This window comes from Lemur catta, chromosome 6, assembly GCF_020740605.2.
Source record: "Lemur catta isolate mLemCat1 chromosome 6, mLemCat1.pri, whole genome shotgun sequence".
NCBI classification, from domain to species: Eukaryota; Metazoa; Chordata; class Mammalia; order Primates; family Lemuridae; genus Lemur; species Lemur catta.
The window spans coordinates 108,637,492-108,657,162 of record NC_059133.1 but is presented as its reverse complement, the minus strand read 5'-3'; the positions used below and the strand labels follow the sequence as shown (position 1 = coordinate 108,657,162).

At 42.4% G+C, this 19,671-nt stretch overlaps 1 long non-coding RNA gene and 1 pseudogene across 3 annotated transcripts; one reads left to right on the top strand and one right to left on the bottom strand.

Moving 5' to 3' along the window:
• LOC123640221 overlaps positions 1-11,843 on the bottom strand; it is a 40,224-nt pseudogene extending 28,381 nt beyond the window's left edge.
• LOC123640223 lies at positions 70-14,084 on the top strand. 3 transcript variants are annotated; one of them, XR_006735917.1, is made up of 7 exons: positions 70-116; positions 4,895-4,972; positions 5,933-6,097; positions 9,248-9,332; positions 11,816-11,942; positions 12,030-12,088; positions 13,975-14,084. It is a non-coding gene; the product is annotated as an uncharacterized LOC123640223 (long non-coding RNA). The 3 variants fall into 3 exon arrangements; XR_006735918.1 differs by lacking the exon at positions 70-116 and adding an exon at positions 2,766-2,999; XR_006735919.1 differs by lacking the exons at positions 70-116; positions 4,895-4,972 and adding an exon at positions 4,981-5,032.
• The last annotated feature ends 5,587 nt before the right edge of the window (positions 14,085-19,671 follow it).

The window sequence follows — 19,671 nt, the reverse complement described above, 5'->3', positions numbered from 1 at the left end:
GCACACCTGAGCCCAACTTCCTGCATCTGTGCCCAGGTGGACGGTGCCGGCAGAGCAGCTAACTCGAAGCAGAGATGAAGTGCAGCTGCGGGTGCTGGTGTGAGCCCCAGTGAGAGGTAAGCTGTGGACAAAGTTCTGTAAAAATCACATTCTTGGCTGAGCGCAGTGGCTCACAGCTGTAATCCTAGCACTCTGGGAGGTCGAGGTGGGAGGATCACTCGAAGTCAGGAGTTCGAGACCAGCCTGAGCAAGAGCGAGACCCTGTCTCTACTAAAAAAATAGAAGGGAATTATCTGGCCAACTAAAAATATATATAGAAAAAAATTAGCCGGGCATGGTGTCACATGCCTGTAGTCCCAGCTACTCGGGAGGCTGAGGCAGGAGGATCGCTTGAGCCCAGGAGTTGGAGGTTGCTGTGAGCTAGGCTGATGCCACGGCACTGTAGCCCGGGGAACAGAGTGAGACCCTGTCTCAAAAAAATAGATAAATAAAAATTTTTAAAAAAAGAAAAAAGAAAAAAAAATAGTCCATTTGCTGTTAGAAATATTGCATCAATTCAATGCTGCCTCTAGAGGGCGCTCTGCATTCAGTTCCCATAGAAAGTTCCCGAAGGCCCCTTTTTCTGAAGGTTTTCATTTTGAATTTTGAGTTTAGGAAGGCGGGGGCTAGAGAATAGGTGGTGTCCATGTGAGTAATAATTATAGCTCATTTGTTTTATTTATTTTAAAACTCTTAATGAAAATTATTTCTTTTATTTTCTTTTTTTAAAATATGGAACACTTCACAAATTCACAATTCATCCTAGTGAGCATGCCAACTCCTGTGTATTCCATGTCTTGTTCCAGTGTTAGTGTCTGTGCTGCTGAAGTGAGCACAATTACTTCTTTTTTAATAAAGTTTTTTGAGTTGCCAATAATGTTGGACATTTATGTAATAGACTTACATCAAACAGCTTAAGTAGAAGTTTTTCAGAAACAGTTCTAATAAATACATCGAGTTACCCCACACATGATAATAACCGATCATGATTTGATTCAGGGTATTTTGCACCACCTCTAGCAAAACTAGTGTGGGGAATCTGACAAAAAGTGGCTTGCACCCTATCAGCCAGATGGAAAGACAGGGAACAGTCCCCCAGAGATCAGACATGACACTGTCATGTGTAAGTCGGTTTTACAAAAAATTGCAATAATTCGTGTTCTCTCTTGTCTTTTGTGATGTTCATAGGGATGTGAAATTGATGAGCCTGGAATTTCTTTTGTGACAGAAATTAGTAAATACTCAGAGAACTGATCAGATATAGGACACTTTCAACATCAAAATATATAATGATGAGAATGTATTGTAACTCATCAAATAGGAATCATTAATTTATATTGATGAAAAAACTTCCAATAAACATAAATGGGTATAAGACAAAGCTTTTCTTTACATTGGAATGCCTTACCAATAAATGTAGAGAGCATTATGGTATTAGAAAATCACTATCTGACAACCATGATTAATAATTCAAATGAGAAATATCAATGGATGTTAAAACTGGTGGCTGAAAATTTGATGAGAGATGGAATATTTACATAATTCCATAGTCCCCCCCAAATACTTAGAGACAACTAAAGGAAATACTAAGAATAACTTCACGTTGGAGAATCTTGGCAGATACCACCTTGATCAAAGGATCGAGGTTAGAATCCCTTGTAATGGGAAAAATCAAAACTGGACCATATGCATGACAAGACACATAGCTCCCCATCTGTGGTGTCCCTGCCAAAAATGCATAACCTGAAATTAACTACGAGGAAGCGTTTGCCCAAAACAAACTGAGAAACATTCCACAGAATATCAGGCCCATGGTCTTCTGGAGTGTTCTGGACATACAGGCCAAGACTGAGGAACTGCCCCAGATTTCAAGAGAATAAAAACGATGAAAACTAATGTAATGTATGATCCTGGATTGGATTCCTTTTTCTGTGGAGGACATTGACAGGATAATTGGCAGAACCTGAATGGGGTTTGAGTATTAGATGGGAGTACTGTATCAATCAACGTTCACATTCTGATTCTGATGGCAATCTTGTGGCTGTATTGGACAGCATCCTTGTTTGTAGGATATGCATACCAAGTCACCCAGTGATGACTTGCTTTCAAATGGCTGAGGAAAACATATTTTTGTACACTTCTTAGAAATTTTTGGTAAGTTTGAAAGTATTTTAAAAAGTGCATGAGAAAGTACTTAAAATACTAAGCTTAAAAAATGAGATCTGATTTGATACTTGAATTATGCTCAAGGTAGAAATCACTTTATAAAAATGAAATTATTAATAGCATTTCATTATGTATCAGGAAATAAGATTCAGGCCAATAAATCTTTCTTGGGATTTGTGAAATTAGCGCTAACCAAAGCAACTAAGATGATTTAGAGTTTTGTTTTGTTTTGTGTTTCTAAAAGGATGTGGAAGAAGAGCATTTGTGTGAATCAAATTACTTTGATGGTCTGTTCTAGCCCAAGGATTTCAGAAAATGAAGTGAATATTCCTGCCATAATACTTAAAGAAAAAACAAAATATACAAACAAAAACCCCAAACCTTGAAAGGCCTTCACCTTGGCTCCGAGGGCTGGCATTTCACCTCCCTGTGGACTCCTCGTAATCACCAAAAGGAATTTGAGGGCAAATTTAGAAACCTTGCTGAAAATATGTTAGCCCCCATGAAGGAGAAATGAGGATTGCTGATACTGTTCTTGTCTAATAAAGAGAGCCCTGGAACAAACGCAAATGCCTCACCAGTGAGCACCGGACTGCCACGATACAGACTCACTGCTATAAAGTCATCTAATCTGTGGAAGGAACAGTTTCTTGCTGAATAAATACACATGTGAAACCGTCACTAAGCTTATAGGCAAAGGCAGTTTAAACCATTGAATAAATATGAAAATGTTTGTCATTTAAAAAATAGATTCTAGAAAAGAATCAAAGGGTACAGATAACAGACATTTCTGGGTGAGTATAAATATTTGATTTTTCTTGGGGATTTGGGCTAGGAGAATTTTCATTCTTGTTTCTTTTATAAATTATTAGAAAGATAAACAATGATACTACTAAGGCTTTTCAAACCAAAATGCTAAAGCAAAAGAAATAAACTGCAGGAGAAGTGCACAAGTTTGTGGGAAGAGGCTGAAAGGTCACACATGGCTTCATCGTAAAGAATTGCATTCAGAGAAAAAAACCAGAACAAATGGACTCGGTATTTGCGGCCTAAACTTTCAGTTGCAAAGAGAGTTACAAGGCATTGTAGATTATTTGCTTATGAAATTACCCTTACAGGGCTACATGGCAAAACTTTAAAATGACTAGATTTTATCATTCATTCAGCAAATAATTATTGAACACCTGTTTTGGGCCACATACTTTTCTTGGTGGTTGGCATATTCTTGTATCAATGAACAAAACAGAAAAAAAAATCCCTGATCTTTTGGAGCTTACATGTCAAAGTTTCCATTAAAAAAATGACAAAGACTGTAACATTATTCTGCCTCTGAACAAATCTATAGTGAATTTGCAGTCATGTTCTTTAATAAACACATCTTGGAAGATCTAGTGAAAGTCAACTCAAGTATCAGGAAGATTAATTGCCTCTAGATAGAGTTAAAAACTAGTATATCTATTTGGAAAATATCGATAGGTTCAAAGAGAGGGTTAACAAAATCATGGAACATGTTACGGGCACAGCCCCTCCTCTCAAAGGTGACTGCTGTGGCCTGAGTTGTGACCCATGAGAGCATCTACTGTTTTAGGTCATAAAATATACATACAGCTCTGAGGTGTTTAAATATTTTTAATAAAAGTGAAGAATTAGGGAGGGTAATGAGAAAGAGATCGTCTTTAACATGTAAATCTTTTAAAGAGATCTTTTGGAAAGAGTACAGATCCTCTTGGATGGCCAGAGATACAAAGTTGTAAAAAATTAAGAGGCAGTTTAGCGAAATTCTAAAACCAACCAACCAAGCAAACAAAAAACGTGAGAAAACCCAGATGGGGCATGGCGGGCCCAGCTGAGTGCTAAGAGAGGAGACAGATAGTTCAAAGCAAAAAAATACAAAATAGAACAAAATGAGACACAAAAATAGAAGATCGAGAGAAAAATCCAGAGAAAAGGACACCTGAGAGACACCATGGAAACGGGGGTGGCACCAGCTCACGGAACCAGTGAGGGACGAATGTGGAGCGAGAAGACGTCCAGGGATGTGCACGTAACACCTGCAGGGGGTGCAGCTTGCAGAGGTGCCTGTAGGGCTGGTTGTGACTGAACCGTGTTTTCATTTAAGAGCAAAAGAAGCCAGGCATGGGCCTGTGAGAAACGAATGTTTCTGTCCTTCTACTTGGAAATGCCATCGTCTGGCAGGAAAACAAGGACTCCAAAGGCCCCGGTTAGAGGAGGGGTCAATGGACTGGGAGAGGCGGCGGCGGCAACTGGCGACTTTGATTAGAGATTTCAACCCATGATTGGGCTTATCACTGAACTGATTTTTTTTTTTTTTTTGAGACAGAGTCTCGCTCTGTTGCCCAGGCTAGAGTCAGTGTCATGGCGTCAGCCTCGCTCACAGCAACCTCAAACTCCTGGGCTCAAGCGATCCTCCTGCCTCAGCCTCCCGAGTAGCTGGGACTACAGGCTTGCACCACCATGCCCGGCTCATTTTTTCTCTATATATTTTTAGCTGTCCATATTATTTCCTTCTATTTTTAGTAGAGACGGGGTCTTGCTCTTGCTCAGGCTGGTCTTGAACTCCTGACCTCGAGCGATCCTCCCGCCTCGGCCTCCCAGAGTGCCGGGATCACAGGCGTGAGCCACCGCGCCCATTGTGAACTGATTTTTATCTCCCCAACCCCCCACTCAGCTGGAACTGACGGTGTGTGACCAACTGCAGCAGCCAGGGAACAATGGCTCCGAGGAGAGAGAGTCACAACGTCCAGCGGTGAGTGTTCTTTGGTTTCCTCAGGGAACACGGGAGGCCAAGGACACTTAGCTTTGCCAGGTGATGTGAGAGCCGGTCACTGTCAGGGGACCCACCCGAGCGTCCCGCGCAGGCTGCCGTGTTGGGGGAGGGTTGGGACCTGGCCAAGCCCAGAGGGCCCTCGTGGGGGGGGCACATGCTGGGCAAGGGCGAACCTGTGTATAGGCTGGGGGCGACCTGGGAACAGTGTCCCTCTCCAAAAGCCACCGTCACAGGCCAGGCCGTCACCCGGCAACACCGGGATGGCATCTGGCACTTCGTTCGCTTGTCCGTCGGGGCGTCGTGAGCACTGTCGCTGGCGTCCTTTACTGCCCTGAATGGACTCAGTGTGCTGCCGGCGGTCCCTCTGGCTCTTGTTCTCACCCGGGTAGGTGACACCAGCCGCACCCGGGACTGCTGAGAGCCGGGTTCACCAGAACAACTAAAGAAGGGTTGTTTTTACAAAGAAGACCCTACGAAAATTGCAAATTCCCTTTTGCATAGTCTTACATTAAGAAGAGGTCACCGGTCGGCCACGGTTTCTCAAAAACCGCGGGGGGCCGCGGCCGTCTTTATTTAGACCCGATTTCTCAAATCTGTCCCTCGGTCGCACTTGCGAGGCTGCGGGGTTTTCCGCGCCTCTCAGCACCGTTTCTCATGTTGACACAGAGGTTTGGCTGTGGGCAGCTGTCACCGCCGGGCTGCGGGGTCATAAAGAGACCCCCGAGCACACGCGGCCCGGCCAGCATCGAGCTGCCGTCTGTTCCTACGGTAGAAAGATCCGGTTCAGAGAGAACCGCGGCGACACTCCCTGCCGAAGCCATTGATCGCTGATCAGAGAGTCCCTGCCGGCAGTCAGGCACCTTGGCTGGCCTTTCCTCAACAGACATTTTTGTTTGTTTATTTTTATGTAAACTGCCTCAGAGAAACTTTTGTTTGCAGATTCCTGGAGCTCCAGCCCAGCCGGCCATCCGAGTCCTCCGTCCGCTCACCGAGCTGTGCTGGAAACTAACCTGTCACGGTGGAACTGAGCCCGAGGGAGGTGCCACAAAGTGAAACTGGCTTCTGGATCTGCCGGGTGAGAGTGAAAGTAAAGGTCACTTTTTGGTAAGCTGCTCTGAGTCTCAGTAAAAGCGGAACCCGGTGCGGGGGAAGAGGGTGGGACTTGAAGGTCAGGGGGGAAATTTGGTGGCTATGGTGACTCCGGGTGGCTTGTGGATGGACTCCACGCTGTGTCACCGGACGCTTCGATGAGTCTGGATGGGGAGGGGCAAGAAAGCAGGTTCTGAGGTGTGAGAAAAGTTCAGGAAGCTTGATGATCAGACGTGCCATGAGAGGGCACAGCAGGGTGGCCGTGCCCAGGCTTTAGTTAGTGCCTGGAGGGACCCAGCAGGGCTGGCCACGAAACCACAGGCGCTCCGTGCAGGACGGCCGGGCTCCTGCGGCTCGCGGTGGAACATCTGGTTACGGGGCATCGTTTTGTGTCTCATGTGTTTAAAATTAGTTTCTAAGAATTATGTTGTGTGCCTTAAAGTCAAACAAACTCCCCAAAATAAAAGACAATAGTTATTCTTTTTTTTTTTTTTGACAGAGTCTCACTCTATTGACCGGGCTAGAGGGCCGCGGCATCAGCCTCACTCACAGCAACCTCAAACTACTGGGCTCAAGTGATCCTCCTGCCTCAGCCTCCCGAGTAATTGGGACTACAGGCATGTGCCACCATGTCCGGCTAATTTTTTTATATATATTTTAGTTGTTTTGCTAATTTCTTTCTATTTTTAGTAGAGATGGGGTCTCGCTCTTGCTCAGGCTGGTCTCGTACTCCTGACCTCAAGCGATCCTCCTGCCTCGGCCTCCCGAGTAGCTGGGACTACATGCCTGCGCTACCATGCCCGGCTCATTTTCTTTTCTATATATATTTAGTTGTCCATATAATTTCTTTGTATTTTTAGTAGAGATGGGGTCTGGCTCTTCCTCAGGCTGGTCTCGAACTCCTGACCTTGAGCAATCCTCCCGCCTCGGCCTCCCAGAGTGCTAGGATTGTAGGCGTGAGCCACCGCGCCCGGCCTCTCTGAGGTTTTTATCAAAGACATTTCCATTGAGGTAAAAACCTGGCCAATTTCCAGTCTCCAGACATACAAATCTCATGCTGGGAAACAATACCAATCCTTCCCAGACAAATGATAAATTGGTTCTTGGGAAAGTTCTAATCTGGTCTTTTTTCCAGTGGTATCTCCCAAATACTTCTTAGCACGTGGTTGCAGCTTTAGAAGCAATTGTTGCTTCGAATCCAAGAGCTTATGTAAGCATAAAGTATTAAAAAAAGACAGATATGAAGATGGACTCTAGGGATCTTCTTGGGCCTTGTGTCCCAGCCAGGCCTCAGAGAACGGAAGGTCCACTGCATGAGTGTTGTTTGCATGGAAGAAGTTTTTCCAGAAGGTGCTTTAGAGAGTGTGGCTGAAGGCACAAGTTTTCCCAAAGTCCCTTGTCTTAAATCTCTGTGGATTTACCAATCCAATAAGAGTTCATTTTGTTTAATATATTACATATAAACACATGGTTGAGAAGCTACTTTCTTAGTGTGGAAAGAGAAGAAACTTAATTAAGCTGTTGGACAGAAACCCAGGGTGGCTTTGATGTTCTTGTAAGGCTGGTGGCAGGCACCCTCCCCTCCCCAGTGGAAAAAGAAGAAGCCCACCAGACCCGCCAGGAACGATGCCTGCCACCAGCCTTACTCAGGGATGCCTGTCTTTATGAGAAAGCGGCAGACAGCGTTAACTTCCCTGCAAGGTGGACAGTAACTGTGTCCATGGTCCTTTATTCTGCATTTCCAGAATAGCTTACTTTAGGGCAGGTAAGAAGGGGGTTAAAAATAAAGAGGCCAAAAGAATTGTAAAAATGCTGATGATATCACAAAAGAGATCATTTTAGTTTTCGCTCACCGCTTGCGTAGTCCAACGAAAACATCTGCCTGTCACCCCATAAACGTCCCTGCACTTCTCTTCCCTTTATGAGCAAAATAATGGAGCTTTACGGGACTTTTAATAGCCAGCAGCTGTCTGGCTGCTCAACGCTGTATCTGGGAGGCAGCGTGCTGTTCACACGGAGGGAAAAAAGACAAAACTATTGTTGGTTTTCTTAAAGGATGCCAGTGGTTTACATAAAGACATTTGAATGGTTTGAATAGGAGGAAAGACACAGGAGCTCCTTATGTGCCTGTGAGAACCGGTATATTGTTAGCAGAAGGCAAGGAGGGAGTGATGTCATTCCCCTGTGTTTAAGAGCAGGTGACCGACTGCCATTAGGAGTGAGTTTCATGCCAGGTGACATGGGCACTTCATGAGAACCTGGGTTCATCCTACTCTTCTGAGATGAGCTCTACTTCAGGCTAAAATGAATCATAATAGTTTTCCTTCTCACGCCTGTAATCCCAGCACTCTGGGAGGCCGAGGTGGGAGGATCGCTGAAGGTCAGGAGTTCGAGACCAGCCTGAGCAAGAGCGAGACCCCGTCTCTACTAAAAACAGAAAGAAATTACATGGACAACTAAAAATATATATAGAAAAAATTAGCTGGGCATGGTGGCGCATGCCTGTAGTCCCAGCTACTCAGGAGGCTGAGGCAGGAGGATCACTTGAGCCCAGGAGTTTGAGGTTGCTGTGAGCTAGGCTGACGAAACGGCACTCACCCTAGCCTGGGCAACAGAGTGAGACTCTGTCTCAAAAAAAAAAAAAAAAAAAAAAAAGTTTTTTTTGCAAGGTTATAATTGTAATTTTCTGCATGCACAATCATTTTTTTTTAAAAATATACTTCTTAAAAGAATTGTTTGGACAGAGAAACATCTGCTTTTGAGAAATTAAAGTGAAGAACTAGCATCATTATAAGAGTACTTCAAACAAACAAAAAAAAGGATGACCCCAGGATCGTAACAGGTGGAATGGGGCTGCCTTTAAAATGATATGCTTCCAGGCTATGTGAAAGTGAAACATAAAAACTACAAAATACTGTGTTTACGCTGATAATCCCCCACGCTGAGAATCAAAGTTGTTTCCTCCACTCCTTGACTTTTCTTATGAAACCTTGCTTGGGATGACAACCATAATATCAATATATTAATATAATGTGTCAGGAGATGGCAAGTGCTACCCTTGCCGAATCTACAGTGTTGCAATTATTGTAAAAAGGTGACTCAGGTGCTCGCCGCTCTGCTCCTGCCGTTTCCTCTCATCTCCCCGCTCTCTGCCTTCTCCCCCAGGTCCCCTGAGACCAAGACGCGACGGCAGCTCATCCCTCAGCCCTGCATCCTTCCTTCCGAGCCCCGGATCACGCAGACCTTACAGGTAACTTGAAAGGCATCTTCTGGGCATTTTAGATTACTATCAAAGGCCCCAACTCTCTCTCTCTCCCTTAGAAATACGGGTTTTTGACCACTAGAGAAAAAAGTATGTTACCTACTAAATTCTGTACAATCTTCATCGTTAGTAGATACAGAGAATCGGAACGTTAATAAGCATCGCCGGGAAGAGGGGCTGTAAGGTGGGACGCAGGAGCCCGTACAAGTCCCTACGATCCTCGGCACGGAGGGAATGGCCGGGGGAGTCCGAGCTTGGGGCGAGGTGACCCCGGCCCCTGGGGAAGCAGGGGTCTCTCCCCTGCCCCTCCCTCCCTCCTCTCCCTTTCTTCCTCCTTCCCTTCCTTTTTCTCGTTCTTTCTTTTCTTCTCCCTTTCATTCTTTCTTTTTTGAACTATAACATGTAGTCAAACATGTTTTTCTGCTACCAAAGGAGCATGGGGCATCTTCTGTCCTAGAAATTGTTCAACATCATCTATTTTCTATGTTTCCATGATGCTGATGGTATCCTGGAAGTTTTTGATAGAATCAGTTAGTCCTCAGACTGTTCCTGTGAGGCAAATTTGAGTTTTACTGAAGTTTTAAAAAATGTCCACGAGATGGGTCGAGGCCTGTTGCAGACCCACGACGCCCAGGGCTGCCTCGCCGTGTGCTGGCTCTTCCCTCGGGGTGGAGGGAACCGCGTTGAGCCGGCGAGACCCCAAACACACCGCGCAGAGTCGTGAAGAGCGGCACACGGAGAAATGCTGAGTCGTACACAATTAAAGGCTAAAATGCTTGTTAAAATACTGAATGGAACCGGCTGAGGGGAAAGGGAGAAATCAATATGTCTGTATTTATCCAAGCCCTATTCTTCCACATTGCCAGTCGGTTTCAGACACCATTGCTACGCTAGCCTGTTAGCGACCCCATCCCCAAATCGTAATGGCCTCCCTCGTCCAACCATGATTTTCATATCGGAAATACGCGTGGGTCTCTTTTAATGAAACGATTCTCACAGAGAACCCGAGCAGATGCCCCAGACACACAGGGTCTGGGAGTCCTAGTTTAAGAAACATTGATGTGTTAATAGAAACCTAATTATTACTTCTTTACATTATCTTTCGCCCAAAAGATGTTGCACGACAGAAGTTCTGTCTTTCTAAACAGAGACGCTGGCCTGTGGACGGCACTCCCGGCCACTCAGTCCTCACTCGGGATGCCCACCGGACGTCCTTCTTCTGTGCCGCAGGCCCGGGGCAGAGGCCGAGGCGGACGGGTCACTGGTCACTGGTCTTTTTTTTTGAGACAGAGTCTCGCTTTGTCACCTGGGCTAGAGTGCCGTGGCGTCAGCCTCGCTCACAGCAACCTCAGACTCCTGGGCTCAAGTGATCCTCCTCCCTCAGCCTCCCAAGTAGCTGGGACTACAGGCATGTGCCACCATGCCCGGCTAATTTTTCTATATATATTTGTAGCTGTCCATATAATTTCTTTCTATTTTTAGTAGAGATGGGGTCTCGCTCTTGCTCAGGCTGGTCTCGAACTCCTGACCTTGAGCGATCCTCCTGCCTCAGCCTCCCAGAGTGCTGGGATGACAGGCGTGAGCCACCGTGCCCGGCCTCGGTCACTGGTCTTGACACCAGCACTCGACTCTCCTGCCACCACACCTCTGTGCACACTCTGCCTTCAGTCTGGAATACTCTCCCCTTCTCTTATTCCATCTTTCTCCTCATTTTCCCTTTGCCAGAAATTGGGTCCAACAGCTTCTTCTTGCACCCTGTCCTAACCTCTAGCAATCTACTTTCCTCAGATTTCCCAGGGCAGTTTGTCTGTGTCTCCCTTATGCGGCAAAACATCCCACTGTATATTGTACTTAGCTGTGTGCATGGCCTTGCGCTTCTAAACTGCAAACAGCTAGAGCGTAGGATCCGCATCTGATTCTTCTCCTGCCAGCACGTAGCAGGGTATCGTGCACATAAAAGGTGCCAAATAAGAAATCAAAGACATAATTCTGGGCCCCAACAAGTAGAGTGAAGCTTGAGCAAAACCTTGAAAGATTGGAAGAATGTGGAAAGCGGCTGAGGAAGGAATTTTTTCATAAGGAACTTAGTCAACTTCTTGCTATATATCTGAGCTAAGGATTAAACAAATCAGGAGGAAAGATACAGCTACTTCTTCACCTTATTCCTAAAACAGAGTTGTTTCCTAGGAGAAAATTTGTGCCATTAAAGAGAAATCAAACTAAGTATCAAGGTTTGTCAATGGAAATTTGCCAAATACTTTATAAATCAAATAACCTTCATTATCTACCATGATTCTTGTCCCTCACTGTCACCTCATCTGTTTCTGTCTTTTCTGCAAGGCTCCACCTGATAGGTGCTCATGCACTCTTAATAAACTCACCATCTTTGTCAGAAAACAGAGGAGCTCTCATTAGAATATCACTATGAGAGGCTTATAACTTCTAAACAAAGTGTTGTTATTACCTTTCAGAGTCTTCATACGGAGTGGTGAACACCACCAGTTTCTCATCTTTGTTCATGAGCTGTCCGCACGGAATCTAAAAGAAAAAAAAATGAAGGACGTGAGGCTCAGACGTGTCTCAAATGAAGTTTACTATGTCAGTCACTGAAAGAAAAATCACCTGTTAAATTAATGCGTTTTTTTCATCAAAAGCCATGTTTTTATTCTCATGTCTTGTTTTCAGCCCAGCCAGATGCGAGAAGACAGACCACAAGCTTACCTTCTGCCGGGTCCTAATCAAAGGTAAAACACTGGGTGTAAACACAGGCTCGGGGCTTTCAGTTAAGGAAGATGCTCATGACAGGTAGAAATCGTCCAGGAGCAAATGAGAGAAAGCCAGACATTCCAACACAGAGAGTGGAAAAGTTGTCCAAGTTGTCAGATGGATGTGTTTGTAGTTTAATTAACCGCAGGACAGAAATGAGTTCTCCAGAAATGACCCAGGACACCAACAGCCTTCTTCGTGGAAGGGCGTCCACACCAGCTTTTTCTCCAGTAGGAATGAATGATTATTTTCATGATTTTCAGAATAACAAGGGCTCTGGTGATGCGATCATTATAAGAGGAGGAGGAAAAAGTGTGCTTAAGACACAGAATTTTTTCATTTCCCATTTTCTCTATTTGATATAATTTGCAACCTAAGCACTGAACTGTGGACAAACATTACCAAGACAGCACAGCACCTCATGGGACTTCCAGTAGAATCTTGAGGTTGAAGAATTTGAAGATTTGTGTAGGTTTTAAAAGCCAATTCATGCAGGCAATTAACACATTTTAAATGCATCTGGAAACCACTCATTGCTGTGATCCCATTAGAAAATTTAGGGAGTTAGGTTTATGGGAAACATGAAGCCGGCTTGTCTGAGTTTTATGTTTCTGTTTAATTGTAACAGCATCCAAAAAAAAAAAAAAAAAAAAAAAAAGAAAGAAAGAAAGAAAGAAGAAAACAACATTTGTTAAAATACTCCAGGAAGGATTCATTTCAGCTATTGGCAAGCTGTCTGTATATAGTGTGGGAGGGTGGCTTTTTTTGCTTTGTTTTCAGCTTGTGACAGCTGTTTGAAAGTCATCTGTTACCACCATGGTTGCCAGTTACGAGATGAAAGCCAGTGTCTGTCAGGACTGTTGTAGGAGGTGGACCACCAACTAGAACAGCTATCTTTTATTAATAACTATGCAGGATTGCAAGACCGCCCGCCCCTTACGTGGCACTCGGGAGGTGGTACACAATTTCACAAATTCATTGAACAGGAAGGCAAGTGACATGCTGCCTGACAGAGTGACTTCTATTTCTGAAAGATGAAGTTTTAAAAATTGAATTAATAAATGAAATGAAATAAACTTGTAGGAAGGGTTTTTAAATGTCCTCAATTGTTTTATTATTCCTAAAATTACTTTTAAAAATGCTAAATTTCCCAGCATATCTGAAAGTATACATGGATCCTAGCGCATCAGGGAATCATAGAATTTCACACTTTAGAGAACACTCCAGGAATCACAACACCATCATTTTACCATAAAGGAGACGTAAGTCCTGAGAGGACAAATGACTGGGCCAATGAACGGCTGAGCTAGGATTAGACACCAAGCCATCTGACTCCTAGTCCATGACTTTCTATGATTGTTCCATAATTAAACATCATACAGACGAAGTTTTAAATTTGAGGTAAAATGCGATCTGTTTTTATACTAATATATTTTAAAGTAATATACAAAACTTTTACATTACAAATACACCTTGTGAAAATATATTTCTTAAGCAGTACCATTGCATTATTTGAACTCTGGTGGTAAACCCTCCAAAAATGCCATGTGGAAAGAGAAATCTCCAGACTTAAAATTTTATAGTTTAAGATTCACAAATAATACCTCCAAGGCACTGGAAACAGACAAGACAGGTACTGCCTCAAAGGTATTAATTATTGTACTGAACATTGTAATTCCTTCCTAAATTGCCTTTTCCTGGGCTGGAATTTTACATTTGTTATTATTTTGTCAGGGAGTAACAGTATCAACTGGTGATAATCGGAAAAGCCAACATCTCAGGCATAATGATAATCTCCAATTGATCTATTTCCACCAGAATTCTTTCCATTTCTACTGACAGAAGTGTTTTTCTAACCAAACAGTGACAAAGGAGACAATTGGACAAAAGATACTCTGCAATCAAAGGGCTTCTCTTTCAAGTGGAAGCAAATAAATAAAATAAAGCCCACCCTGAGGACACAGGCCTTGTCAATATCATTGCCTCATTTCTTTCAGAGGAAATAAACAACAGAAGGCCAGGACTGAGAAAACATTTGGGTGCGTCTCTAACTTTATCTCCACTAATTACGAGTCAGGGTGGCATCAAACCGTAATATAAAGAATTCTGCTGCAGTTTTCTCTCCTAATTTTCCACTGAGCAGAAGCCCAGAATCAGCCTAGATGCGGGGGTGGGGATGGGGGGGTGGGTCATGCACGTCCTGAACTTTTGCTGACTGGTGTGGAGACCTGGGAACGGGACCCCTGCTTAGACAAACCAGGACACACCGTGGTCTGGACGCCTCATTCTAGTAGCACACGGCAGTTACCTCTGGCTGTGGTTCCTTAATTTCTTTTTTTTTTTTTTGACAGAGTCTCGCTTTGTTGCCTGGGCTAGAGTTCCGTGGTGTCAGCCTCGTTCACAGCAACCTTAAACTTCTGGGCTTAAGCAATCCTCCTGCCTCAGCCTCCTGAGGAGCTGGGACTACAGGCATGCGCCACCATGCTTGGCTAATTTTCTCTCTCTATATATTTTTAGTTGGCCAGATAATTTCTTTCTATTTTTAGTAGAGCCGGGGTCTCGCTCTTCCTCAGGCTGGTTTTGAACTCCTGACCTTGAGCGATCCTCCCACCTTGGCCTCCCTGAGTGCTAGGATTACAGGTGTGAGCCATCGTAAGTCACTCTTTATACCTAAAATAACCAGTGTGTATGTTCAAGAAGCTTTATCCCGAGATCAGTCATTGTATCTCCAAAAATATTAAAAAAGAAAATAATCAAAAGGACTCCACTTAGGCTAGAAACAGGAACAATGAAGCATATAAGGTGACTATAAGACTAATCTAAACTTACATGTGTGAGGTTAAGATACCATTAAAATATTTTAGATAATTTCTGTGCAAAATTAGCCAAATGTTCAAGGTTTTTGAGAATATGATGATGTCATTAAAAAAAAAGCATATGTTGTAAGTTTTCATTCATTTGTTTCCTCTAGAAAATATCCTTTTATGCCAAAAAGGTACTTAAGGAGTTTGATGGCAGTGTGGAAAAATTGGAGAAGAGGAAAATCAGACACCACGCTCATTTACAGGAAAGGCTCAAGGGCAATTGAGAATGAGGCGATTTTTGGCTACACATTTGGCTAAACCAAAAGAAAGAAATACCCAAAAGAGCCATAGGTTTTTTTTTTTTTTTCATTTCATATTTCTTAGAAAGGTGTCAAATCAGGGACTTTTATCATCTATTTCCTTCTAAGAATTCCTTTTGTTTTATAGCAATAAAGCTTTTTCTCCACCACAGATTCTCTGTAGCTCAATCACATCAGGGCACCCGCATTTCTTCTATATGCACAACTGACATTTGGGCACCGAAACTGGAAAAGTTCTTGAACTAGGAGTCAGGAGACCAAGACTCTGTCTGTCACCAGGGCTATCACTAAATTCGCTTGTCCCTGAATAAGATGTTTATCACCATCTCTGAAATGGGAACAGATTGGGCGTTATCATGGCTAAGAGTCCTTCCCATCCTTACATGCTGTGAAAATTGGTCATTTTAGGATTATTGTAATATCGCTCTTGATGCGTGGGTCTTAGAGGCTCAGTGAAATAAATATTACCAACGAGCTATTGCTACCCTGTGCAGAGGATATTGTTGCCCACAGAATAGTCCCTCATTCTGCAGCAAGACCAACATGTTCTTACTCTGGGTCTGTACTCAGCTCTATTTTGGCAAATGTTCCTTATTGTGAGTTTCTACTGAAGAATTTTATTAAAGTTCCCCAAATTACAAACTAACTTTTTAAAACATGTCTATTAAAAGGATGATCGGATCCACAGTCAAAAGATGTGGATTCCAATCTATTCCAAGCTCTGTCACTTTGAGCTTAAACACTCTGAGCTTCAGTGTCCTCATCTGCAAAGTGAGGATGATACTTCCCTTCTTCAAAGAAAAAATTACAGCGATTTAGACAAGCAGCTGCATTTAAAAGCAACTTCCAGTTCAACTGCACTACAAGATCATTTTTCTAGTGCTGCCTGGCAAATAGCAAGCTCTAAACACAGGTGATGAAACTGAAATCTTGTTTAATCTTCAAAACTCACTGGAAAGCCTGTAGATAAAGTGATTTTTATGGAACATGAATATTTTTAGATACATTATTATTTATGAATGTTGGTTGTTCTGCTGAAAAAAAATCACAAAATGTGGTATTAAGGATGTGCTTGTTTTATGGGAATATGCTTCAGGTGAAACTTGTTTAAAAAAAAAAAGGATCTTTTTCATATCCTTTAGAGGTGAGCCAGCCTTGGCCATCCTTAGGCTTCTGCTGACCGTCTTCCGGAAGATCCTCACACACTTGAAAGGGTAGTAAAGGCCAACTTCAGCCAATTTATCAGAAATATTTATACACTAGATTTTGTTTCCAAGTAATAAATTTTATTTACAATTATATATTAATTTTGAATGCATCTTAGCAAGTAAGGGCCAAATTAAGACCTAGTCTTGTACAAAAATAATTCAAACTTTACCGTTGGATTAGCTCTAATTATTTCATGAGAAAGTCAAAAGATGGCTGGGAATACAGGGCACCACAAAAAACTAAAAGAAAAGGTAAATGCCTTGTTATCTCACCTGCATTTCATCATTGCCTTGTAGATTCAGAGGATAAGGCGTGGACATCACAGCTATATCCTAGAACACCTTTCTTAGCTCCTGTACCATCTAGCCCAGCAGGTATCTGCATAATCGTTACACAATTTTTTCTACTCCTGTTACCAAAACACATCATGAGCCACTGCAAGGAAAGACTATAGTGTATTCTGACCTGCACCAAATTTTTAGCAACAGAAGTCATATCAGAAACTATTCCTTCAAAAAGTAATATATCATTATTATTATTATCAAAGTCAATTAGTTGTGCTAAATCTAAATACCTAGGGCTACACAGACATCGGCTTGTAATATTAACATCCCGGTGATTATCCCAAGATTAAGGAACACAAAAGACTCTGCTGTCTCAATTCCTCAGATGAAAATAAATGACTGTTGAGGTACAATGAGGAGTAATAACGACCGATCTCAGCTCTGTAATTCTAATTAATACTCTCTGCTGATAGTGAAAAGTTGAGATGAGACTTGTCCCTCAGCACTGGATTTCAGATACAGAATCTACCCTTTGACTTTTACCTGCAAAATTCAAGATCCTCTCAAATTAATTCTATTTCAGTGTTAACATTTATGGTTATTTTATTTTATTTTTTTCTTGTTTTTAAACAAGCATCAGAAATTAGAAATTTTTAATTTCTAATCAAATTAGAAATTAATCTTATCGTTTTGACCCTTATCTAGGCAGGATTAAATTTGTCTACATTAAATACTTTAAAGTTAAGAATCTTTCTACTCATTTTTTCCAGTTAAATGATGTTACGTATTCATTTCATTATAAATAAAATTTGATTGTCTTGATACTGTTTCTATATTTTGTTTCTCTCTACAAGAAAAAATTAAAAAGGGATATACATTTTCCAGTTAAGCTGAACAAATGTTCTTATTTTAATATCTACAGTTGTTTTGCCTTTTGTAATTAAAAAAATGTAAGCTATCTTTCCAGAAGATTTTTGAACTTTGTAAGTAAAGAGTTTGTGAAAAATGGCAATGTATTCTGTAATATTGAAGAAAACAAGTGAATATGGCAACATACTGAAGAGTGGGCTGAATGTAGTAGCTAAGCACACACTCTGAGTCCCATCTGGCCATAACCTCGTCTTTATCTACATTTATTGACACCAAAAGGAAACATTTCAACATATTTGCAATTTAAGATATAACTTATGGCTGGGCGCAGTGGCTCACGCCTGCAATCCTAACACTCTGGGAGGCCGAGGCAGGAGGATCGCTCGAGGTCAGGAGTTCTAGACCAGCCTGAGCAAGAGCGAGACCCCGTCTCTACTAAAAATAGAAAGAAATTATCTGGACAACTAAAAATATATAGAGAAAAAATTAGCCAGGCATGGTGGCACATGCCTGTAGTCCCAGCTACTCGGGAGGCTGAGGGAGGAGGATCGCTTGAGCCCAGGAGTTTGAGGTTGCTGTGAGCGAGGCTGACGCCACGGCACTCACTCCAGCCTGGGCAACAGAGTGAGACTCTGTCTCAAAAAAAAAAAAAAAGGATATAACTTATGACTGTGAAAGGGGTCATTTACTTTCAAATGCATTTTATCAATTATGCTACTTAATACTACATTACAGATGATGCCCTTTCTTCTTACAGAACACATGTCATGTTAGCAAAGGCAGAGGATGGTTAATTTTGATTACTTAACACAATAATCTATTAACTGTGTACTAACTGCCCCAGTGTGGCAGTTTCTCTGTTATCCAAGGTTTTCTACATTCTTAGATCAATCAAAGGATTCATTTGTTTGGACTGTGCGTTGCAACCACCAGAACAATTTTCTCCATATGGTGTTTTTATTTTAAAACCCTAGGGATATTTAATCTTGGCCGTGTTTTCAAATAAAATTGATTTTTTACTCATGCTCTGCACAATTTCAGTAGAAAGACATTTTTTATCCTTGCTTTTTTCAAGACTTGAGGACATGTGTGTGAAAAGTGAGTTTCTTTTATTCTACAGCCTCATCGCTCAGGAAACAAATCTTTGAAAGAGCTAAATTGTCACAACTCCAAACAGATAGGAAAACAACTAACAGGTTTTCCTCTGAGAATTCTTTATTATCTAATCTTAATGAGAGATCGATGTTTAGAAATTAATAGTTAAAGAGCTAAAGAGTAAAGCATTATAAAGTAATTTTTGAAAACAGTTAAAGTGAGGCCTAAGGTTTTATCTTGGCAAGAAGTATTGAGCTGGCAAAAAACTGCGAAAGTGTCTTTGCCTCCCCTCTGCCCACCTCCTTCAGCCCCGTCCCCACCGCCTGGATAAAGAGACCCACAGGCCTGTTAAGGAATGAGAGACCTCTATTGATTAAGCTTTGATTGATTGATTGATTAAGTACCGGGGACTCTTGCCTGTCTCTTCCACACTGTTCCACAGGGCTCTTTGGCTGCTCTGTGTTTTAGGTTTCTTTAACAGCAGGAGCTGAGTTTAATGTTCAATTTCCCATGTTTAAAAATTATTATTTTTCTTCATTCATGCCTCATTAACTTCAGTAAAATTGGGAACTGGGACAGTGGCTGCAAATATCCGTGGGCAAGTCGTACCAGCAGCTGATGACGTATTAATTAGATGTACAGTTGGTGGAGAGAGAGCAAGTGGAGGGGAGACAGAGACACGGAGGGACAGAGAGAGACAGGGACAGGGACTGAGAGTGAAAGGAAGAGGAGAAAATCAGGAGGTATATTTTCTTTTATCTCCTGGACTTTAAAAATCTATTACAATTAAAAATTGTAAATTAAAAAAAGCCTCAAAATATTAAGAAGACCATCTCTGAAAATAGTCTGTTAACCGTGATCTATTCCACAAATACTGGCTTCCTGCCCCTATGGGGAGGCCCCACGCAGCGTCCACCGTGGGGACAGGTCTGGACACTCTGGGCATCTCTGGGACAGGACGGTGCCTGAGATCCCCGAG